The sequence below is a fragment of the Mesocricetus auratus genome, unplaced genomic scaffold (genome assembly GCF_017639785.1).
Source record: "Mesocricetus auratus isolate SY011 unplaced genomic scaffold, BCM_Maur_2.0 Super-Scaffold_100006, whole genome shotgun sequence".
Lineage (NCBI taxonomy): Eukaryota > Metazoa > Chordata > Mammalia > Rodentia > Cricetidae > Mesocricetus > Mesocricetus auratus.
In genome coordinates this window covers 57,959,149-57,984,697 of record NW_024429190.1, presented here as the reverse complement: position 1 = coordinate 57,984,697, position 25,549 = coordinate 57,959,149, and the positions used below count along the sequence as shown (strand labels likewise).

The 25,549-nt window shown below is 35.1% G+C and overlaps 1 long non-coding RNA gene across 1 annotated transcript; it reads right to left on the bottom strand.

Moving 5' to 3' along the window:
* Positions 1-217: 217 nt before the first annotated feature.
* LOC121140700 lies at positions 218-8,220 on the bottom strand. Its single transcript, XR_005877625.1, has 3 exons — positions 8,001-8,220; positions 4,773-4,888; positions 218-1,365 (listed from the first exon to the last, which is right to left on the bottom strand). It is a non-coding gene; the product is annotated as an uncharacterized LOC121140700 (long non-coding RNA).
* Between the last annotated feature and the right edge of the window lie 17,329 nt (positions 8,221-25,549).

The following is a 25,549-nucleotide window of genomic DNA, read 5'->3' as shown; positions in this document are numbered from 1 at the left end:
ATACCAAATACTCAGCCTTGAAAACATGCAGAGCATATATACATATGCATAGAGACATATGCATACGTTATATATATGAATACATACATTCATGAGAGGAAAATTGATAGAAAGTGAGCATATGAATTTGAAAGAGAGTTGTAGAAACTCGGCAGTGGTGGTACACACCTTTAATCCCAGGACTCAAGAGATGCATAAGAAAAAGCAAAGGGTCTCATATGGCAATTAGTTTCCAGCCATGTTGAGGACAGGAAGAGATTAGCTTCCAGACACAGGGAAGACAGGATATCTAATTTCAGCCTTGGTAGCGGTAAGAGCCACTGGTTGGCTGCTTTGCTTCCCTAATCTTTGGTTTGAACCCCAATATACATATCTAGGATTTTATTATTCATGTTACAGAAATGCTTCCATCAAATCCCCTACCACTACAGTTTAGGGAACCCTATGGAAAAGGAGGCAGAAAGAGTAGGGAAGACATACAGGATGGAGGGTAACAGAAGAACAAGATCCTATAAAACAATTGAGCAAGCCTCACAGGAACTCATTGAAACTGAAACAACAATTATCGGGCCTTCACAGGCCTTCACCAGGTTCCCTCCATATACTAAATATTTCAGTTTAGTCCATTTAGGGGACTCCTCACTGTGTGAACAAGTGGACCTCTGATGATTCTGCCAGGTCTTGAGGCTTTTAATTTTTCTCTTGTCCTGTCCAATTTTGATATAAATCGGAGTACCCATAGAAGGCAGGACACCATTAAGGAGTCATGAGATGGTATTTCAAATAGAGGGAGCTAGAATGCAGGTGTGTAAAAGAGAAAGGAGAATTAAAGGAATGAAAAGGGTGAATGGGAGTGAGTTATGGGAAGGCATGACAGAAGAGTGTGTATGAGCACGGAGACCTAATAGTAAACCCTTTTCAAAATGCTATCTGGGTTGTAGTGATTAGTGCAGATCACAACTGGTCAAAGTTTAGAGACTAAAAAAGCATGAAATGCCCATCCCCAAATGAGACATATATGTCACACATTCTTCTCACAATGCTCAGGGATCATTTCAGAAGAAAATTACTGCTTGTAACACCACAGTTAGTGGATGTCTGCAATGAAATAGTATTTACCAGGCATGACAGTGCTCCAACACACAGGAACTCATAGAAGCTGGGACTGTTTGCAAAAGACCTATCTAGATGGAAACTGGATGACCAGGTTCATGACATCTCACTCTCAGCTGAGAAGCCATTGGCAATTGACAGGTTGGTAGAGTAAGTTTTCTGTTGGACAGGTATGCTGAACCATTACTCACGATCCTGCAGATGGTTCTGCACCTATTATCACACAGGCAGCACTATGGAGATTAAGTAGATCTAGAAAAGAAGGGAAGAGAAAAAGAAAATGTAAAGGAAGAGTGAAAACAAAACAACAAACTTGGGAGGGAAAAGAAGTGGAGACAGGGTTATTAAATGGCACCAAGATAGTGGTTTTGGACTTCGGAGCCCTCCCCAGAACACCCGTGCACCATCTCACAGGCTCTTAGCTCCCTCACCCAAGTACTCTGGGCTCTCAGAGACAGTTTGGGATCTCTCCTTCTCTTTCTTGCTGTTGTTCATGCACCTGCACATCAGGTCGACTGACCCTGACATTCCCCAAGGAAAAAACAGAGGGAGAGACTAGAGGGCTGGCTCAGAGAGGCTGGAGAGCTGGCTCAGGAATCAAGAGCACTGGTGGCTCTTCCTGAGGACCCAGGTTCAATTCCAAGCACTCACATAGCAGCTTGCAACTGTCTGTAACTCCAGTTCCAGAGTTTCTAACACCTTCACAAAGACACATATACAGGAAAAATGCAATGAACATAAAATAAAAATAAGTTGTAGCAAAAAATTAAAAATTGAGGTTAGGGTATGGATATGTATTTGATTCAATTGAATTGTGTGAGTATAAAATTATATAACAATAAAATTATTCAGCATATAATATCTAAAATTTAGAAGAAATGGATGGGAAATTTTTCTTTTTACAAAGTTGAAACCTGTACTCTAAAATAACTGATCGAAGCTTACATGAAGTCACTGAGACAGAAGAATGAAGCACAGGGCCTGTGTCTGTATATACCACATCTACTTTGTATACATCTTAGCTTTCAGTTTAGTATTTTTATGGGACTCCTGAATGTGTGAAAAACTTGGCTCTGATTTTTGGGACTTATCTTGGGGTTCTTTTCCTTATCTTGGTTTGACTTGTCCATTTCAATATGATGTTTTTTATCTTATTATATTTTGTTAAAAAATAAAATAATTTCTATTACACACACACACACAAACACACACACACACACACACACATTACAACATTACCACCACTACCAACAACAATTCCCTTGTGGCATTTTAATCTCAAACTTATATGTCATTATACTTTGTTCTTATTTCCTTCATATCTGTTTTCCATCCTCTATTTTTCTTCCAATCAAGTAGGCCCTTATGCTTTCATATTCTTTTGAATAGTTTTAAAGATTAGAGATAGAATTGATGAGCAGAAATATCTTAAGAATTGGATGTTCATTGAGGTTTTCTTTTTTCTATATGATTTCAGCAAAATATTACTATTGAACTAAAAAGCATATTCTGATACATAAAGTTCAAAGTTCTGGGAGATAGGTCATGTAAAACAATAGAAATCATAAAATTGCAAAATTGTATCAGCTAATCTCTGTAGGGTTTTAGAATACCACAGAAGGACTGATTTCAAATGTTAATGTTTATAATAAAGAAAATATACTGTTTTCTTCTATACCAATTCATAGGTTAGCATATTTAATCAATAAAAAGTCTCTTTTCAGCACACCATCTTAGTGCAGGTCTTATGCAAGGGAAGTGCATATTGTACCAGGGCACACAAAACCATCATGAAGGACAAAAGACTGACATGAGCCATAATAAATCTACTAGTATACTTCAGAATATGGGGAATGGATCACTTTAGTCAAGGCCATGACAAAATTCCACCATTAAGGAAGAGTAATATTTGTGATCATTTTTTTTCATGGAGTGAATTTAAGTAAATGTTGCTTTATGCTTTCTTTTGTAAAAAAAAAAATAGAAGTGAAATACAAACGCATCAAGGACCTCTATTTCTTGTGTACTTGCACAAACTCGTGTCCCTGGGTCCCAAGCAAACAGGTACTGGAGAAATATGCATCATATTAGCCACTTAATCCTGAGGAGGAAAGCTAAGGGAGTATGAGGCAGAAGAATCATTCTTTCAATAGTTTCAAATTATATACTATCAGGTGACTGTTTTTTATGAGGTTTAAAGGTTTATCTTTTTATTTATTATATAAAGCACCAAATTTAAAAGTCATTGGTTCATACTGAGCTAATGATTTGCTGCTATAATAATACTCTAATTCATGCAGTTATATTTCCTGAGTTTAATAATTTTGTCATTAAACTGAAAAAATAATTTTTTGAGTAAAACTTGCAGGATTTCATTTCATGTGTCAACCGTTTCTGTTATCTCATTTCCCTCTCTGAAAAGTGGGTATTAGGCATGAATAGACAGGTGTCTAATTCTTAATAGGAAAATAAGTAGTTACAGTGAGATGTGGAAGTAACTGAAAAGATGTTTACATTGTATTGCTAGGTGAAAAACTATTATATGTAGATGTCTGTCTGTGTCTATTCACATATGTTAGAATAACACTGAGTCTCTCAGGCTCTAGTCTGCAGTCCTTATTTGTGCATAAGTACAGAAGTCCACATTTTCCAAACTACTTTGCTCTTACATGCTAGATGTCAATTGTGTTCCACCTAGGTAACGAGTACCAAGCGATTAACTAACCAAGGCCTCTGAACTTCCCTATTCTTAGAATTTAGCTTTGTGAGTTTATTTCAGTTGACTGGTATCTTGTTCTTCTCTGATAATAAAGGAGGTATTATGGCTACTACCTAAAGCAGCTTGGATTTAAAATAATCAAATTATAGGTTGTTACAGTATTCATTCTGGTGTCTGCCATAGAACCAAAGCAAGTCTTAGTCACTTGCAACAATCACATAAACATCTAATTGTGATAGTAATTTTACCTTTCTCAGAGTGCTTTCCTGTTTTTGCTTTACCTTCTACTCCTATGTGTGTGAGCAGTACAGGAATTACATTTCAGTGAGTATGAATACAAACATGTATTTTAAATGAGCAAAGTTATTGTCAGAAAAAGTAAATGCAGTGGTAAGGGAAAGTGGTGTTCAGGAATGCTTTGAAAAAAATAGCAAGTCAAAAGGGGTAATATTTCTTGTGCCCATTTGCATGTGCAGGGGAGGATGGTAGCCACTCTTTTATCAGGGTTTCAAATTTTCCTGTACTTTCTGGATATTCTCATTGTTACCTCCTTTAGGTGATTTGATCACATGATTGTGTATTTTTTATTTCCATTACTTTGCACTCACTTTCCATGCCTGTAACAATTCACCCTACTCCAATCAGAAATTTTCACTGAAACAGAGATATCAGACTCTTCTTGGTTAACGCCTGAAAGAGAGGTCAGAATTATAGACATTTTCCAGATAGATCCTCAAATGTTACTGGTTCATAAAGTGAGTGCCAGAGTTGCTGCGCTCTTTGAGGCTTCTTTTCCACTAGTCATATAAAAAATGGGAGCTGCTATTTGTTTTTTCAGGGTGAGGTAACACAGGGAATACCTACTTATACACAGATGGTGATAATAATAGCTCTAAAATGATCATTTTGTGGAAACAGCTTTCTAGAAAAAAATGCTCACCAGAACTCTTTAGGCTGGGTACTCTTGGTTTCTCATGCAAGGGGTACTTGCCGATCTGTGTCGTGTGGAGTGCATGTCAGCTTCAGCTGCTTTGCTTCTTTCCCACCTGAGACCAGCTGAGGTTGAAAGGAAGAGATAATTAGGTCAATAGGGATGCCAAACAACACATACTCATCAGATGAAAGGAAGTGTCTTGGCATTTTAAATATTGTATTCTGGATGTGTATAGAGTGCACAGAATTCCAGATTTTGTTTTTAGTATTTATCAGGTAAGACTGGAAATGGAATCTGTCTATGACAAATTATTCTTCATGACTAAAAATGCCTCTGTCATGTATACCATGATAATTGTTGTTCTTTCATCTAAACCATAGAAAACAGATGCTATTTCATGATTTTAGACCAGCATATATTCTCATAGATTTAGCTAAAATCTATTGAATTTTTTAAAAATCTTCTACCATGTGTGTTTGTATCTGTGTGTGTGTGTGTGTGTATAAAAGCCTTGTGAACGTAAAAATAATCACCTGAATATTGTAGGGGAACTCACTCTGGAGTGCTTCCTTTGCTGTTGAACCATTTTAATCCCTGTAGATGGTAGCTAACTTGGTCCCTCTGTACTCAGGTTTCTCTGATTTGCAAAGGGTGCCCACTGATTAATATCAGAATTCACTCTCCATAGACTATACCTGGAAATTCTATAAACACAAATTTATAAGGCTTATCTGATTTGTTTCTCTTATGTTAGAGGACCATAAACTGTCCAGAACACAATTTACTTCTTAATCATGGTTTCCTGTAATTAACCTATTAGAATATTTTGTTCATTAAAGTGAGTCTAGTGTCTCTTATTTACTGTGATCAGGGATAGAATTCATAATCAAGTTTATATATACATATATATTAAAAACATTAGCTTAGCATTTAGCAAAATTGAATTATGGCAATTTTCTTACAGTATCAATATTAAATTGCTTTCTGTTCTAATACATGTATGGAAGATGCATTTAGTTTCAGTAAAAATGATGGCTCAGCCCTTAAGTTAACAGGAAGTTTTTCAAATATATTATAATAACTATTAATTATTATTGATGTTGTTGCAGTGGCATACAATCCATCTCATACCTATCAGAAAATTAGGTGTCATAATTGACGCTTCCCATCTTTCATCATCCTAACTCATTTGTTACCTAGGTTAGCCAATTTCTGTCATACAGTTTTCTGAGATACGTTCACTCCTATCAATATCCCAGGGAAATGCAGTGCCCAAGCCACAAGCAAGTCCAAGGTATCAGGAAAAGAAAGACAAGATGTCGAGCTGATTTTACTAATAGAATGCATTGCTGCCTTTATTGAGAGAGAGAGAGAGAGAGAGAGAGAGAGAGAGAGAGAGAGAGAGAGAGAGGACTTTATGGCAAGTGCTAAGAGGTCTCTCTCTTGTAGGAGGGAGCCGTCTTATGTATACAGGCTTACAGCACAGTAGAAAAAACCCAGGTGAAAAAGAGTGTGTTTTCCTTGTGCTAGATGTTGATGTCAGTGGGGCAATGCCAGGCAGTAAGCCAGGACTAGAAAACAGGATGCACCTGTGGGTATCAGCTGACAAACAACTCAGAGACCCTGTGAGGGCTAGGCCCCAACATCTCCCCCTTTTTTATTTTTTGAAATTTTGTTTGAACTGTTTGCTACTCTATAGAATCTTCCATATAGATTTCTTTGGCTCCCAGGCCATGTTGTAGGCTTTTGCTATTTTTCCACTGACTGGCTCTCAGGACTCAAATCTTCAACCTTTCCTGTTAAGACATTGACTGGCTGGATGCTCCATTTGGCTATATCCAAGCAATTTAGGTATCTTTTTAACTATCCCCAAAGCAACCTAAATATCCTTTAAATCATATCCAAGGCAATTTAAGCAGTTCATACTCACGCATTCACAATCACATTTCATACATACGTGTGTGGCCACACCATATATTCAGAACATATATACATCATTCAGTCATCCTTTATCCCTAAGTCATGATTAGTTCCTTGAAACGAAACTTCCTTAATTGAAATCTCTTATGACAAAACTATGCCAGCCAATCCTTGAATTAAAACAAAACTTTGAAAAATTCCTGTATGCTCTCATCATCCCTCCATTTGAGAATTTCTGAGCTACATTCAGGGGCTACAGATGTACCCACTTCTTATAAAAAGTTTTTAGAAATGACTCACAAAATTGACCTTAAATTTGTATCAATAACTAACTCTGTATAAATGCAAACAAACATTTATAAACAATATTTGGGAATGTGGGTGTCATTCTTTCCTAACTACTTCCTGCCATTAAGGGGTACTGAAATACCAGGGTGATCATGACAAAAAAAGAAACCTATTGAAGTCCTTGTTTTTGTGGTCTGCAAGGATACATCTTCTCAGCTGTTTTAGATGTTGGATCACCTGGGCCGCTGTTTCAGGTAGTCTTGCTTCATCAAACCATACTAGTCTGGAAGGAACCCACAGGTTTTCCCAAGTAAACTGTCCTTATATTTACATTTAGAAGTAAAAGCATTTCCAAAATATATAAGTTGGATTAATTTAGCAGCATTGATAATCAAATGTCTTTTATCAGTTTTTGTTCCTTTCTTAGCAATTAAACAGTTTAAAGACAACACAACAGCACACAGTATCCAGACTCTCCATGTATTTTTCATTCCATATACTTTTAGCTTTCCCTTTTCTTTCACTTAATACCAGTACCTCACTTACTAACTGTTACCAATTTTCAATTCACCCATTTTCAATCTAGATTCCAACCGAGGATGATCCCTCAGGCAAAAGCCTTAAGATTCACTCAATCCACCCTCCAACTGAGGGCCATCTCTCAAGTTCCCCTTTCTTTCCTGACCTTGGTGTTGGGTGAAGGCTTGGAGATTTAACCAGGTACCCCTAAATTGGTACCCCTTTCCAATACACCCTCATAGCTTTACTTGCTGGCCAGCCTTTGAGGGCTATCTCTCAGTTCCCCTTTACTTTCCTGACCTCAGTGGATCAGGCAAAAGGCTGGAGATTAATTCAATACACCCTTCAACTGAGGGAGATCTCTCAGTTTTCCCCTTACTTTCCTGACCTCAGTGGATGAGGCAAACGCTAGAGATTAATTCAAAATACCTTCTCTTTAAAAAGTGATCTCTCACGCATAAGCCTGGAGATTTGACCATTCAATTTTACTGTTAGAATTTGAGGTACCTGCTTTCAATTCTTTTCTTTCTTGAGTCTCTCCTCTCCTGAGTCTTCTTTCTGGTCAACCTTTCCCAGTCTTTCCAAGTCTCTCTGGACCTCGGTGGGACCTCCAGTTGTGGTCCCTGTGCCACAAGCAATTCAAAGGTATCAGGAAAAGAAGGATAAGACTTCCAGCTGTTTTTACTAAGAGAATGCATGTGCTGCCTTTATTGCCAGGAGTGTTGTGTGTGTGTGTGTGTGTGTGTGTGTGTGTGCGTGTGTGTGTGTGTATGTGTGTATCTTTATTGCAAGTGCTAAGAGGTCTCTTTCTTGTAGGAGGGAGCAGTCTTATATATACAGGCTTACAGCACAGTGAAACAACCCCAGGTGGAGGACAGCTTGTTTTATTTGTGCTAGATGTTGATGTCAGTGGGGGTAATGCAGGGGCAGTAAGCCAGGACTAGAAAACAGAATGTACCTGTGGCTATCAGCTGACAAACAACTCAGAGACCCTGTGGGGCCTAGGCCCCAACAGGCAAAAATCTGCCACCACATGTATTTTGGTATTAGTTGAGTTGTTAATTGGCCTTTTATCAACTATGCTGTTTTTTTGCCTCCTAATTGTTATTCAGGCTTTGATCAGTAGTAAAGTTTTAGAACAGACTGATCATAATGTTAACACCTTAACTTAAACAGATTTCGATTATCACACTCTTAGGGAAAGATTAAAATTTACAGAAAGTGCCAGATTTCTCTTTACACCTATAATGGCTTCCTGTGATATGGTATCTCTTTTCTTGCTCTCCTCTCTTCTTCCCCCGATTCATCTTCCTACTCTCTCATGTCCTCCTCTCACATCCTCTTTCTCCTACATCCCTCTCCTTGACTCTATGCTCCCAATTAGCTCTGGAGATCTTGTCCCATTCCCATTCTTTGGGGGACTGTGTATGACTTTCATAGGGACCTCCTTGTTTCCCAGCTTTTCTGGGGGTGTGGATTGTAGGCTGGTCCATGTCTGGAATCCATATATGAGTGAGTACATTCCATGTTATTCTTTTTGTGACTGTGTTACCTCACTCAGGATGGTTTCTTCTAGTGCTTTCTATTTGCCTACAAATTCAAGATTCCATTTTTTTTGTTTTATATTCAGAAGTACTCCATTATGTAAATGTATGGCATCTAGGTTGCTTCCAGGTTCTGGCTATTACAAATAATGCTGTTATGAATATGGTTGAACAGATGTCCTCATTGTGTGAATGTTCATCTTTTGGGTATATTCCTAAGAGTGGAATTGCTGGATCCTGTCATGCACAGATTCCCATTTTCCTGAGGAACTGCCATACTAATTTCCAAAGTGGCTGTATGAGTTTGCACTCCCTCCAGCAGTGAAGGAGTGTTCCCCTTTCTCCACATCCTCTCCAGCATAAACTGCCATTGGGGTTTTTGTTGTTCTTTGTTTGTTTGTTTGTTTTTTCAAGACAGGGTTTCTCTGTATTGTTTTGGAGGCTGGCCTGGAACTCGCTCTGTAGACCAGGCTGGCCTCGAACACTCAGATTTACGCCTGCCTCTGCCTCCCAATTTTAACTATTTTGTCAGGAGTAAGATAGTATCGTAGAGTTGTTTCAATTTGCATTTCCCTTATGGCTAAGCAAAGAGTTCAAGACCAGGCTGGAGAAACCCAGAGAAATAGCTGACCTGAACAAGGGAGAACTCTAGGACCTCAGATTGATAGCTGGGAAGCCATCCATAGGATGTTAATTTGGAGGTCTGGTTAATCTATGGGGCCTCTTATAGTGGAACAGTATTTATCCCTAGTACAGGAATGGACTTTGGGAGCCCACTCCACATAGAGGTATATTTTTCAGCCTAGATACACAAGTGAGGATCTAGTCCCTGCTGCAAATGATATGACAGATTTTGAAAATCCCCCATGGAAGGACTCATCCTCCCTGGGGAACATGGAGGTGGTTGGTGGGGGGCAAGAGAGAAGGCAAGGAAGAAGGAACTGGGAATGACATGTAAAACAAGCTTGTTTACAATTTAAAGTAAAAAATAAAACAAAATTAACAGAAGACTGAAGGAAGTGATTTTACCTATCCATAAGCACTCACCACTCCCATGTGGGTGTGTTCATGGTTATGTAGAATGTATGGTGTAAATAGAGCTAGGGGGAGGGGATGCTCCCACTTTGAGTTTGGGTTTCTACCTCCTGAGCAGTATGTTGACCCGCTTTATTGGCTTTTCACATAATTGACTTCTCTTTAAATAAATATCATAGGACATCACTAAATTTGTGCAGTTTAATATTTCTGTATCAGAAGACATTTTAACAGTGTATTTAATTATTCAACTTCTAATGCAAGTTGTTTAATGATAAACACTCTCTATTGCTATAATCCACAATTAGAAATTGAACATTAATTTATGACTGTTACACACACACACACACACACACACACACACTATGGACTTACTTTTAATTACAGAATTGATTATTGTTAACTTTAATATGAGTTAAACTTATTTTACTAAATATGGTAGTAAGCATTAATATGATATTTAATTACCAGGTTTACTATTGTGTTTAAACACAATATTTAAATAAAATTATTATCATAATTCCACAGGGCAAAACACTGTCTATTTGATGCTAATCATCTCAATTTGCATTTGATTCTACCCAAAGAGCTGCTACTTTAGCTACCTAAAAATAAGACACAACTTCTCTGCTATCAAGAAGTAATTAAAACAAACAAAACACCCCAAATAGGAACTATTTTAATTTGTAAATGATGGCATCTACCTTGAGCATACTTCCTTAGCCTCAGTCAGTAAGTTATTTTGGCTTTTTCTTCTTGTAAAAAATAAGAATGTCTAATTATTGGATGACAAAATGTAATCTTTTCTAAATGTTTATAATTCATTTCTAGGCAGAATTATCACATGCAGATATCCTGTCCTCTTCATGCAGATTATAACCTTGAGAGATTTCTAGTCGTCATTTAATGTGACATTTCTGACAGCTCTTCAATGTGTAACACCTTTGGGTATAATGAGACAATGATGAGAAAAAAAATTCCTAATTACCAGACTAAAACTGGTCTCTTGCTATAAATACTATCTGACATCAAGATACTTAAACACTTGAAACAAAAAGCTACTTGGACTTGTGCAGGGTCAGTGTGGTGTAAAGGGAAGGAAATCTTATGACAACAGGTTTTTCTATATTTGCAATTACTAAGTACACAACCTTGACATCATCAGGAAAGGTACTATCTCCTTATTCACACACAGAAATGCAATGAACACTAAATAAAATAGTTTATTCATTTAATTTTTGATACAATATAGTTACCACATTTCTTTCTACATTTCTACCTTACAATCCTTCCCAAATAGCCATCCCTCCTCTCCTTTAAAATTCATGACCCTTTTATATTGTTATGGCAAGCATTCTCTTTCTGTGTCTGTGTCTGTCTGTTTGTCTGTTTGTCTGTTTGTCTGTCTGTCTGTCTGTCTGTCTGTCTGTCTCTCTCTCTCTCTCTCTCTCTCTCTCTCTCTCTCTCTCTCTCTCTCTCACACACACACACACACACACACACACAGAGTTCTAAACATATCCTGTCCAGTCTACACAATGTTACTTGTATGAAGGCTTATTCTTTGTCAATAAAAATTGGGAGTCAGATATCAGGACAGGAACCTGAAAGATCAGAGAAGCGAGGAAGCAGTCACCAGTCACCTCCTTCCTATTTCATACCTTCTTCCAAAAGTACCAAGATTCTCTCAGTTCCACTTTATTACTTCCTGTCTCCCCTCTGTCTACAGTCCTCCAAACTTCTATGGTTAATTTTGGTCAGCTAGTGGCTAGCTCTGCTCTCTGACTACAAGAAAGCTTTATTTGTCAGAAAACAATCAAAATATCGCAACATCTGTATGAGTATTTCCATGATTGACTATATTATTAATTTTTGCAATACTATATGAACTAAATATCCATGTTAAAATACAATATTGTATATATTTTCCTAAACAATCACATTTTGCTTTACTAGCAAAATTTCAGTGATTTTCAGAACTTATTTTACTGCTAAATCATAGTCTTTTTAAACCTGTCAGTCACATGCTATACTTTTCAGTGTGTTTTGAGTATGTGAATACTCTTGAGGTTACATTCATAGCTCTGATTTTGGGAAATCATAATTTCAGGTATTTATTAACTGCTATAGCTTTGTTTTCTGGTCTTTAAGGAAATTATGAGCACATAACAGTCTCATACAGCCTCATCCATTTATGTGGTAAAGACTTAATATTTTCCTATCTCCCCAGAAGTAAATGTAGGGTACAAGGAGCCAGTGAAACAGCTGACCTGAGTAAATGGGAGTGCAAGCACCCCAGTCTGACAGCTGGAGAACCAGCATTTGACAGAACCAAGCTTGCTGAATGTGGGTGTAAATTGGAAGACCAGGGTAGTCTTCAGAACCCCTGTCAGTGGAACCAGTATTTATCCCTAGTGCATGGACTTTGGGAACCCATTCCCAGTGGAGCAATACTCTGTCAACCTAGACACATGGGGGAGGGCCTAGGCCCTGACCCACATGATCTGACAAACTTGATGATCCCCCATGGGAGGATACACCCTCCTTGGGGAGTGGATAGGGAATGGGGAGGGGAGGTTGGTGCTGGGTATGGGAAGAAGGGAGGCACAGGGAACTGACATTGGTTTATAAAATAAGATTGTTTTTAATTTAAATAAACAGCCAACAGAAAGCAAACTCATTGGCATTTTTGGAGGTTCTTTGTCTCCTAATGAAGTGTCAGGGTTGTTTTTTTAAAATTTTATTTTTATTACTTTTTCATTATATATATATATATATATATATATATATATATATATATATCTTTAGCCTGCAGGTCCTTTGTGTATGTATTATGGCTTGTAGGTAAGATTTTTACGGGCCTGAGTATGTAAGCAAAGGGGTTTCTACATCTGTATCTGTTTTGTGTTTCTTTTTCAGCACTTTTCCTTCTTTTTGTTTGTTTCCTTCTATTCTGATGAGTTAGGTTTATTTTATTTTTGTTCCGTAAATGTCTGTTTGTCCTTTAATAAGAGAATTGAAAGGGCTTAAATTCTTATGGAAGAGGAGGTTGGAAGTAACTGGCAGGAATAGAGAATATAGAAACCATAATCAGGACATATTATGTAAATAATCCATTTTCAATAACTGGGGAAAAATGAAAATCACAGATTTCATTATATTAAATGATTTCTACAATATAAAGAAATTAACTTTACAGAATAGTGGTTAGATATAATATTATACTGAATTATTCTTAAATTCCCAAGATAATCATAAACTACAGATTTGCCTTTTAAATGGCAACTTTACTTACAGATAGATATCTTGACTACCATATTAGGATTCAATAATAATAGAAAAGTAACTATGAATCACAGTAAGATAGGTAGAGAAATCTCAAGCACCTTGACCAAGTAATCATAGATTAAGCGCCATGCATTTAGCACGTTTAGCCCAAGTTCAGAAAGTATTTTCTTATCTGTTCTCTAACAAGTAACAGCTGTGTTGACATAGCAATTGTAAGAAATGGAAAATACAGTCTTTACAAAACACTTAGCAAAAACTTTTGAACTGTGTATAACTGATTTCCAGTCACTGTTAATATTATACTTTTTTAATAAAAATGTAAGTAAAAATTACTAAAGGAAAAGATAAAATATGAAAGAAACATTTCATAACCTGGTAGTAAAGATTATAAATTGGCCATGAAGGCAAATCTAATTAGGGAAGTTGTTAAGTTGTCAATGGGACAAAATCTAGAAACAACCAAGAAAGACACATCCAAACTGTGGAGTGGCCTCTTTTCATGCTCTGGGGTTCAGGACTGAAGCTAAAGAAGGCAGAGTGGGCAGCAGAATTAATGACTGTCTACTTCCTTCATGTGGATGTCATGTAACCATGCTCTTCCATTGCCCTCAGCATTGCCCTCACCATTATGACACGTAGCCTCAAACTGTGAGTCAAAATGAACTTCCTCATGTGAAAAAGAAAAGCAATTGAAGTGGGAAATAAAACTTTATGTTGGAGGGTGAAGAACAGAAAATCAAAAGTAATTAAAACATGATTTCTCATGGAAGTGGCTTATGAGTACATCTAGTTGACAATGTAATGTGAAAGAATAATGAAACACATCTTGGAAGAGAAATTATTTTTAAAAAAGAAAAAAAATTTTCAATTATAAAGGTAAATGAAGAATGAACAGAATCATACCTCGTACTTGTGTAAGTGAGAAGAGAAAAAGAATTTCCATGTTATTAAAATTCTTATTAAAACACAACCAATGACAGAATATCATTGTGACATCTTTGGAGCTTCTAATTAAACTTTGAAATGACCATGTGTATACACAGTAAAATGGAATATGTATGGCTTTCTTACTGAAAGTTCCTAGTTTTTTTTCCCAAGACAGTAGTTCTCTAACTTCCTTATGCTGAGCCTCTTTAAAGCCATTCTTCAAATTATAATGATTGCCAAAATAAAGTTGTTTTTGTTGCTATGTTGTAACTGTAATTTTGTTACTGTCAGGAATCATAATGCAAATATCTGTGTTTTTGGATGCTATTAGTGACTTCTCTGAGAGGAGTCACCGCCCACAGGTTGAGAGCCACTGGTGTGAGAATTACATTTACTATTACAATTATTCTCTTATTTGGAAGATTAGCATGACCTATGTATTAGAACTTCATTATAAACTATAGGCTTCCATTTTATATTCAATGGCCTTTTTGAAATACAAGCACAAATAAAATGCCTCTGCAGTTTATGTGATCAATCAAACTCACAGAATATATTTTGTCCACTTGAGTAATAAGAATATTTTAGTCTACTTTTGGAAAAGAAACTAACTATTTGCCCCTGGTTTTCAAGGGGACTGGAAGTTGATTGGGATATATGATATGAGCTATGTTCTTCTGTAGAGAAAGGGAAATGATTTGCATGTCAACTCAAGATTTACAAAACCTCTCCCCAGGATCTGCAATAAGTAATAAAGAAAGATGAAAATTCAGGGTTAAACTTACATATTTCCAATGCACACAAAAGAAAGAGCAATCACACATACTAATATAGATATTATGCAATTTGTGAAAAGGCCAAAGTCCTTACATAGTAAAAAGATTCAATTATAAAATTTTGAATCTACAAAGACAGTAAACTTCTAATAACCAACGTAAGAAGATGCGTATAAACCTAAAACCATTTAGGAATACAAGATTTTCATAAAAATATGAGCTTACTGGATGATTTAACATACTCTTTCATAATGTCTCAATAAAACAAGCACTCAGAACACCAAAAATGGACACCAAAAAACAATGATGCAAAGATTCTGAAGGATTGCATATATATAGTTAATTATATATTCTATAGACACTATAAATTTTATTACTATAAATAACTGTTAAAATCTCATCCAATTTTGTGGTGATATTTTGTTTATGATCTAACAAAGCTTGCCTGAAGATCAGAGTGCAAAGTTAGCTACCATCATAGGCAGTGGTGGTACACACCTTCAATCCCAGCACTCAGGAGACAGAACTCTGTGAGTTCAAGGGCTACACATGAGTGAATCAGCCTACAAGAGATACAGAGCTCACATCTTTAATACCAGTGCAAGTGAGGCAGAGACAGGAATGATATGGCTGGGCTGAGAAAGGAATGTAAGGCAGGAGGATACAGGAAGGAGCTCCTGACTCAGTGAGTCTGAGGAGCAATCAGGAGCATTCTGAGAATCTGTGAATTGCCCCTTTGGTCTGAGTATTTGTAGAGGTTAAAACTCTCTATTAGCTGGATGCTTTACTTCTTCTAACTACAGCTTTAATTCCAACATCTGTATCTGGGTTTTTATTATTCATGATACAAAACTCATACTACAAAAATGTATTATTTAATTTAAAAACATAGGTATTTTATAGTTCATTGATACAAAATTCTAAAATAAGAAAATGATTAAAGAAACAGACTTGTTGAGAATTGAGAAATATTTTTTAAAATAGCTTTGGGAAGCTTGAGGATCTTTTAAAATACAAAAACTATTTGGACGAATACAGAAAATAGTGAGAAGTGTACCTCAGCAGAGCAACGGGAGTCCTGAGAGAATACAGAGAAAAAGTGGCTATTTTACTTATAAAATTCTATTAAAACTAAATTTTATTGACATTTAAAGTAATGCATTGGACACTACAGTGGAGGACAAATCAAAGCTGTTGGGAAATTTAGTCAGTGCAAAGGTGTGGTGGTACATTACTTATGATTCATTAAAGCTTGTCTGAGGATTCAGAAAACAAACTCAGCCACCAGCTATAGAAGCCAGGTTGTGGTGTTACACACCTTTAACCCCAGGTCAGGAGACAGAATCAGATGGATCTCTGTGAGTCCATCAGAATTCACACTTTTAATCCAAGGTAGAGGCATTCAGTCAGAGAGTTAGTCTCTAGTCACGTTGAGGAGAGCATATCAGTCTGAGGAGCACTGAAGTATGGAGCAATTTGAGGATCTCCCCTTTGGTATGAGCTGAGATAGGGGTAAGAGCTAATGGCTGGCTGCTTTGCCTCTCTGATCTTCTGCTTGCAGCTTGGACCCCAATATCTGTCTCTATGTCTTTTATTTTTCATGCTACATGAAGGAAATATAATAAATATAATGTAACTGAGAAAAATGATCAATTTTGTTTTTAAAAGAATGAATTTTCGCTAGCATAATTAGTGGTAAAAGAAAGAAGCAACCTTTATACTAGTTGCAATATTGTTTAGGACACTGATAAATTCCTACCTAGAGTCATTCAACCATCTTAACTGCAAATAAAATTTTACATCTGCTTGCTATTTTCACAGTCACACCTGCAGTATAGACACAGGCAATTAATCTTAATTAGTCAAAAGTAGTCAGAAAAAATAAACACTAAAGATGTAGGTTTATTCCTGAACAAAATAATATTTTATAAGTTACTAAATAAGGAGATGAAAACTGTAAATGAGTTTTGAAAGTAAATCCTGATTATCACATGATACTTTTTAGAGCACTTTCATTTTATAAGGAGTGGGGAATATAATCCAAGTGAATGTTTGTAAAATCCATTCAAGATATGTGACTCAGGTTGTTTTTCCAAGGAAGGTTCCTTTTACAGCAGCAGTGGCACCTACCCACAATCTGCAACCTTGATTCTGAGGTTCACAGACCCCAGAGCTGCATTGCCCTGAGCAGCAGTTATATATAACTTTTACATCTGTATGTTAATATCACTGTGAAACAGTTATCTTCTGTCTCAGTGGAATCTCAGGTTTGAAACCTACTGCACTAAGATGGAAAGAGCGCAGCTAAGAATAACTACCAGATGATACTGAAGGAAACTGAACATCAGTGAAGTGACTGAGCCATTAAGTTAATTAGACCTGAGTTTCTTATCTTCAGGTTATCTTTTCATTTACTGTCTTATTCTTTTCAATTGATGAATAGAAAAAGAAATTAAAACAAGCATATATAGTAAAATCAGAACCAAAAGCTGTGAGAAAATATTATATACAATGTAATACTAATATATTAGAAAGGTCTAGAGAAAATTACTTAATACTAGGCAACAACAAATATTTGACTAATACCAACCAAGTCATTAGAAAAATAATTAAAACTTCATCATAAAGGGAAAACAACAAGCAACAAAGGATGAGCCCTGGTTTCTCTGACTGATTTACAAAAAGACAACTATCTTATAAGTATTTTTGATCATAGCAGCAACTGGAAATTAATATCAAGTTGCTAATAATGAAGATATTTCAATTTCATCATTTGTTATAAATACAAAAATAGGCAAATAATATATTGTCACAGTTCACTAACAACTTATGAAAATGAAGCAATGCAGTTAGCTTTTCTTACAGCAAATTCATTTCTAGAAAAAAATAAAAGAAGATGAATTAATTTAATAAAGAATTTAAAGTGTCAACTGATAAAATGCACTTTCATAATTAAATATTAAATAAGAAAAGAAAACAAATTAAATAGAATAAAGTTAATTTTCAAAACTCAGTAGAAAACAACAGACAACATTTTTATACTTTAAAGCTTTGTTGTGTGAAATACATGAAGTTATGAAGAACAATTTTCTTGTCTATTACCATTTGTGATAATTGAAAATACACATTTTGGGACAGATTTTCAATTCTCCTATTTAATTATTTATGAGTATAAGATTATTAGAAATTAAAGGAAAATGTAGTAGAATCATTGAGAAATCTAACAGAATAGGAAAATCCTTTTATGATAGATGACTAAAAGATGAACACAAACCTGGCTTAACAATACACATGTATGACTCATGCATCCAGGAGTCAACTCTTCAGGTTGAACAGGAAGAAAGTTCAGGGCAAGTCTGAGCTATGCAGAGAGATCAGGAAAGCATAGGCTACACAGCAAAAGCCTGCTACAAAGAAAAAAAGTAATTCAAAAATAATCTCCAAATGAGGAAAAATGTACATATAAACAATAATTAATACAAGCACAAAATAAAACAAGAGCCTCCAACTATAAGTAGGAGTAAATATGTCTATGATTTCTCAGAGAACAGCCATTAAAATTATTAGAAGAAATAATTAAACAATGTTTCTAGCAGGAAGATTTAATTTTAAGAAATAAATACTCAAAACACAATATACTAACTCAGTCAAATTCCACTGAGTATTCCTGAGTACATTTTCTAGACTTTATTATTAATTAGTAAGCCCATAATTCAATCAAAAAGCAAAGTGTGAAAGAGCAAAAAATTATGGGGAATTGTGTTCATCGAATGTTACCTTTTATTATAACCACTGTAACTACAATATGTTGTTATCATGGGAAAGTGGATTAGATTCAGATAACAATTTGTCATCTATATAATTTAATATAGAAGTAATATTACATTTCAATGCAATTATGACAGTGAATTTGTTTATCTTATTAATGAGTACATAGTTGATTATACATCTCAAAACAAAATCCTTTTCTTGTTCATTTCCAATCAAAGTATGCAATCATCCAGCATATTGAAAATTAAAATAAAAATTACTTAAATAATAATATTATAATGAACATTAATAATAATCTATAAGTAAACCAAGAAATGTATGATATTCCATACTCCAAAAAGGAATCTACTGCAAATAAAGAGAAAGTAGGTGTATGTGACATGAATATCCTTTTAAAAATGTAGCTAATATACACTAAAAGAAAAGAGTATATGACATCCTCAAAAAACTATTTGTAGCCTATTTTAAAGGAAGCTGTCAACAATTCTTATTTTAAAAGGGATGAAATCATAGTACAATGATATTTGAGAGAAAATGTTGAAAAACACGAACAAGAAACTCATCTCAAAAGTTAGGAAAATCTTTAGATACTAAAAAACACAACATGATGGCACAGTGTGTTTCATGCCATATGGAACAGTAACACAAACCTCGTGTATTCTGAATCACTGTGCCAACTTTGTATTATTTGCCAATATTAAATTTACTGTTTGTCAGTATCAATACATGCAAATGCAGTATTCCTTTATCTAAAATTGTATGGAAATGTGCTCCAAATTAAAGCAAGAAAATGAATGTAAGTGTCTTGGACAGTCATGCTTCTATTGGTAAAATATTTAAAGTTCATTCTTTGAATAACAAATTCTTTCTTCAATAAGAGACATTGTTTTCAATCATAGCTCTATGGCGTATCCCTATTTTTAAAAGAACTTATGTATGAGATTCCAGTTACTTTCCCAACAACGTCCTTTCACTTCAAAACCTTGCAGCTTAATGATAATAAAACAAATATATTCATTATTGTAGATGTATGAACAATAAAGTTGCAGCATGTAATGTTTCTTTTCATAATACAGAAATGGGATTTATCTCCACAGAGGAAAAAAAATCAATCTTACTTCTGTATCTCATAGTATTCCTTGATTGAACTGGCAATGATTTTGATGTGAATATATTCCATTAATTTACAATGATGGTATATTACAACACACTAAACACACCAACTGATATAAATGGCATATCAGAAGCAATGTAAATGTTTCATGAGTATAGTTTTGAATATTTTTTACCGAGATTTGTATAATCTAATATATAAATTAATACATTGTACAGGTGGTTGACTCAAATTTCATTGCACCTGCCATGTCAAATTATGCATATTTTCCATTGATCATGTATGTCAATCTGTGAAAGAAATTACCATATTGAATATAAGTGACTAATGTAATTATTAGCTGTCTCTCCTCTGATTAGATTAAGAGGGTGTACACACATATAATCAAATATATACCATACTTGTCTTTCTGGGTCTCAGTTATGTCACTGAGGATCCCATGATTGGCCAGCTGTGCAGGCAGGCTGATTGTGGGAATCCATCCCTATGGGGCACAAATTGAAGGTGGGGTTTAAATGAATCCTCCAGACTCAAGATAAATGATAAGCAGGTATCTACTAGGGAAGCATTAACACAAATAATAATGTATAACCACTGTGATCCTCTTGATCCTGAAATCACAGTTTTGGCCCTTCCAATGCTCTCACCAAAACCAAAGAGAACAAACCAACCCCTCCTCTTCCTCATAAGGGGGTGTGGCTTCAGCTGTTCAGACATGAACCCTTTCCTCGTTTCAAATGTTTGTTGATGTAAAATACACTAATTGAAAGAAATCTAGCAGAAAATGGTATTTTTTTGCAAGCTTCTTGTTTCTTTCTTTTCTGTTGCTAATAAGACATAGGTTGGCTATCTTTATATTTCATGATAAACTTACTTTAATCTCAAATCAAATACTCTCATCTAGAAAAAAGTTATGGTAAATTTTCTTATTCCATCCATTTTTTCCATAGTTGAAGAATTCACATTTCTATGGAAATACACTCAGAAATTCTCAGAATGAATTGTAAGCTATGAAGAATTTGGAAGAGCATACTAATTCATAATTAATAAAATAATTGATGGCTTTTTTCAGTAAAAGTACTTATGCATTAGTCTTTCCACTTTCAAAATCTCAGTAAGACCTAAGAATACATTTGATATTACTTATGAAGCTGGCCTTAAGTAAACAGTGAATGAAAAGAATTAAGAAATTTATAATGAATTCTTCTGCAGCCTAAAGATAACACCTGCTGACAAACACCTTCATCCATTTTTCTTGAGAGAATGGTAAAAAGTTTGTATCTATGAGGTATGCTGATTGAACATACCTCACTCAATCATTTAACCGTTGTAAACTCACAATTTTTATTTATTGCCACCTTCCCAGGTTAACTTTGATTCATAGAATGCAGATATTTATAAATCATTATATTTCAATGGTACTTTGTATTTTTCCTTTCAACATTTGCAGTTTTGAAATTAATAAATATAACAATTCTTGAACCTTCAAATATGTCAGAATTTTATTAATAAAGCACTGATACATAGTTCAGTGATGATAATGAGTCAATTATGAGAAAATAGATTTTCTAAAATTATCACACTGTTCAGTCGACAGAGCAGTAGAAGAAATTTGCAGAAGAGTTTCGACATGTAATGCAGTGCAGCTCTTAACTGGACTCCACACCTAACATTACTTGAACATAGCAACTTATTGAATTCATCTTTCTTTTATTAGATAAAAAATGACCTCAAGAAAGTTAGAATGAAAGATATTTAATACTTAATCTCTGCCCTCACCTCCTTGTTTAACTGAACATTGCAATGTGATGGTGTACTTAGTTATAGGAACTGTTTTTCTTTCAATCTTTTTTTTCATAAAGCAACTAAGCATTGAATGATTCCAAAAGCATAAATGGTGAACTAGAAGCTGGAAAAATTGCCTATCAGATGAGTGCTTGCTGCAGAGAACTGGATTTTGGATTCTAGAACCATTGTCCAGCAGTTCACAATCACCTGAAAATTCAATTCCAGGATATCTGGCATCCTCTTGTCTTTGTGAGCACTCCACGTGTACAAATTCTCTCTCTCTTATGTCGTAGACACTTAAATTTAATTTACAGACTTCCTCAGTTAATTTTGGTCATCAAATATTCCTAAACAGTTTGCAATGATAAAGGATTTCCTCTAATTATTTGTGTTTTTTTCATGGTTTGCTTCTATGAGACTGTGGTTGCTGATTTTCTTTTGTTTCTGTTTTTTCTGTTTAAATAATCACTTATAAAGAAAAACAATAATTCAGCCTGGGTTTCATCAATTACAGCACCAACCTCATGGCCTATTATGTAACTTTAAGGATATGAAAGGTTCTTTCAGCAATAAATTAGAAATATAATAGTTAAAAACCCTGAAAAGTATTTTATTTAAAAATCCAGTACCTATTTACCCATGTTATTAAAATATCATGACAAAATTCTTTCCCCCTTTAGTATTTTGTCTGAGTTCAAATGAAAATTATCTGTGGATGAGAGGATGATGTACAAGGTAAACAAGCCATTTTCATGTAAAATCAATTGTCTCCTTGTACTTGTATCATGAAAGGTACAGCTTCTTAACTTCTACTTTACAATGTCATGGTAGTGCCTTTCCTGTGTAATTGACACTTGATTCAATCTTACTGAAAACACTTCCTTGGCCATTAGCTCTCACTGGCCTTCTGAGTAACTTTTGTTCTTAATCCTTGAATCCTAAATACTCCCTGCCAACAGCAGTGATGTTGAAAACATCTGAATTAGTAAATCTTGTGGCACGAATTTCTGGAAGGAAATTCAGAAGGATCCTTTTCAAGCACTCATCCACTCTGATTCTTTTGCTCACAGTTTTTGAGGGTCAGTCTAGAACATCAAGCTGCCCAAATTCCATGAGAGCATGCTGACCGATTTCCATAATTATGACAATCAAAAACAAAAACGAAAACGCGTGCCACAACTGCCAGATTTCCCTTGGTCTTGGAGAGGGCACTTACTTGATGACATTTCAGTCAAACATCAGCTCAGACATCCCAGCTCGTACCTGTCGCATTATTTCTGTGCTTGTCGGTAGCAACCTTTTGCATTTTATTGTCATAACTTTTCATTCCGTTGAAAACTGTTCCATGCAGGATGGCACAAAGAAATAGCTTCACAATACAGAAGGAGTCCAAACAGCAAAGGTTTACACCGCAGTATGTGATGCAAAGGGAGATTTGTTTCAGGATTTCAAAAGGACTGATGTGGATCTGCGGAAGCGCAAATAAAACAAATACATAGCAGTGACCAAAGAAAGACGAGAATTTTGACTATTCACTCGGTGTGTGGTTGTGGACAAACATAATGTCCTGATTAGGAGACAGGTTTTGTTTGCAATGAGCCCTGCTAATCACAACAGATGTAGAATTATCATTGATTGGAACATTATTATGGATATGGTTTTTTAAAAAAGGAAGATGTCCAAGGTCATTGAAAGTCACAATAATTTTTGATTGTTCAGTTAGCTAAATAAAAACTTGGAAGGAAAAAGACATAGGGGTTTCTTTATTAAAATGTTAATGCATGTGGGGATAAAATTCAGGACATGAAGATTCTTTTCAGTTTGTCACATCTATTTTATGAACTATTGTTTAATTTTCTGTTAAAGTTTTATTTTATGTGTAGTTATGTGTAAATATATGTGTTTATGAGCACCTGTGGGTGAAGATACCCAATGAGGACAGAAGAAGGCGTCAAATCTTCTGGATCTGGAGTTACAGGGTTTTGGAAACTTTTTGCTCTGGTTATTATGAACTAAATTGGAAAGATCTTATTGTATATATCAGATAAGCTACTAGAATTTTGATAAGAAATATGACCATTCATCATGTTAGTAAGGAGAAAATAGTCACTGCTTAATAAACATATTTTAAAGCACTTTTTATTTCTTTATGACTTCAATTTTAATAATTTATCATTGTTTTGAATGAATCAGCATGAATATGACTATAAGTTGTAATAGACTGGCACTGTTTCCTTTTTAACAGTTGCAAATGGAATTATATCTCTTGTGGAATATTTAACTAGGCAAATATGTATTTGCTTTGTATGTTGTGAAATATTATTTTAAATGTATAAATTTGTATTGGCTACTTTGTTAACAATGCAAAGATGTGTTACATTGCTTGTGCTGCATCTGTTTAATTATGTAAACATGAGTTTCATTTGTTTCACCTTGCCTGCCTAGGGCACCTGATTGGTTTCATAAAAGCTGAATGGCCAATAGCTAGGCGGAAGTAAGAACAGGGGAGATTTGCAGGCAGAGAGAATTAATAGGAGGAGAAATCTAGGCTCAAAAAGAATGAAAGAAGAGAGAACAAAGGAGAAAGAGGGGGACATGCCTGTGGCTGGAAGCCAGACATGAGAGGCAGCTAAAGCAAGATATACAAAAAGAAAGTTAAAAGCCATGAGGCAAAACATAGATGAAGAGAAACAGGTTAATTTATGTTAAAATTAATTCATAGTTAAAATGCTAGAGAGAAAGGAGCATAAGCTAAGTCCAAGAAAGAATTCAAACTGATAATAAGTCTCCATGTCATGATTTGGGAGCTGCTTGGTGGTCTCAAAATAAAAAACCTGTTACATGAACCAAATCTGGGGGGAATGATACCTTAATGCTATAATTGTCCCATTCCTATCTTTTATCCTTTTTTAAACATCATATTTACTTTATGTTATTATGAACACTACTATCTTGCTGACTAACAGAGGTCTTATCATTCTATGATGTTGGTATTAGGAATTAAATTTGGAAAGTCAGACTGAGCAAGCATTTTTACCCACTGAGCTATCCTGTCAACCCAGTTTTCATCTTTTAATCTGTTTATTTTGAAAGAAATGTATAGCTCATTTATATTTATTATAATTCTTCATGTGTTATATGTCTACTCTTGTAAATTTTATTGTTTGTTTTTGTTCTGATTTTTGTTTTTTTCCCTAAACATTTCTATGGATATTAGAATGCTAGAGATTGGCTTTTTAAAATAGTTATTTTATGTGTACATATACCATACGTGTTTCTATTACCTGGAGATGCCAGAAAAGGGTGTCAGAGACCTTGAATTTGGAGTTACAGCCCATTGAGAGCCACATGTGGATGTTAGAAACAGAAAAATCTTATTATTTGCTAAGCCATCTCTCTAGCTCTCTAGAATTACATTTTGATTTCTGCTTAGTAATTTAAAATTGGGTTAGTTGAGTGAACTGCTATGCTATACCATAAATTTAGGTTACAAAGAACAGAAATTTCTCACATTTGTAGAGCCTAGCATTGTAGCAGGTAGGAATGTAGAGGATAGGAATTACAAAATTAAAGGGTGGTCAGTTTTGGTTTCTTTTAAGAGTCTGCTTCATATTTTTTCGGAGTAGAAAGTGGAGATGTCCTTCTTGTATGTGTTTTTAATGAAGATACATTAATCACAAGATGATAATTGAGTTAATTACCTACATGTCCCACCTTCAAATACATCGTAGCAAACAACAGATCATCAGCATATAAGTTTTGAGCAGAAGGGACACTGATCACATTTTATCCCTATATAAAATTTTTCTAGTG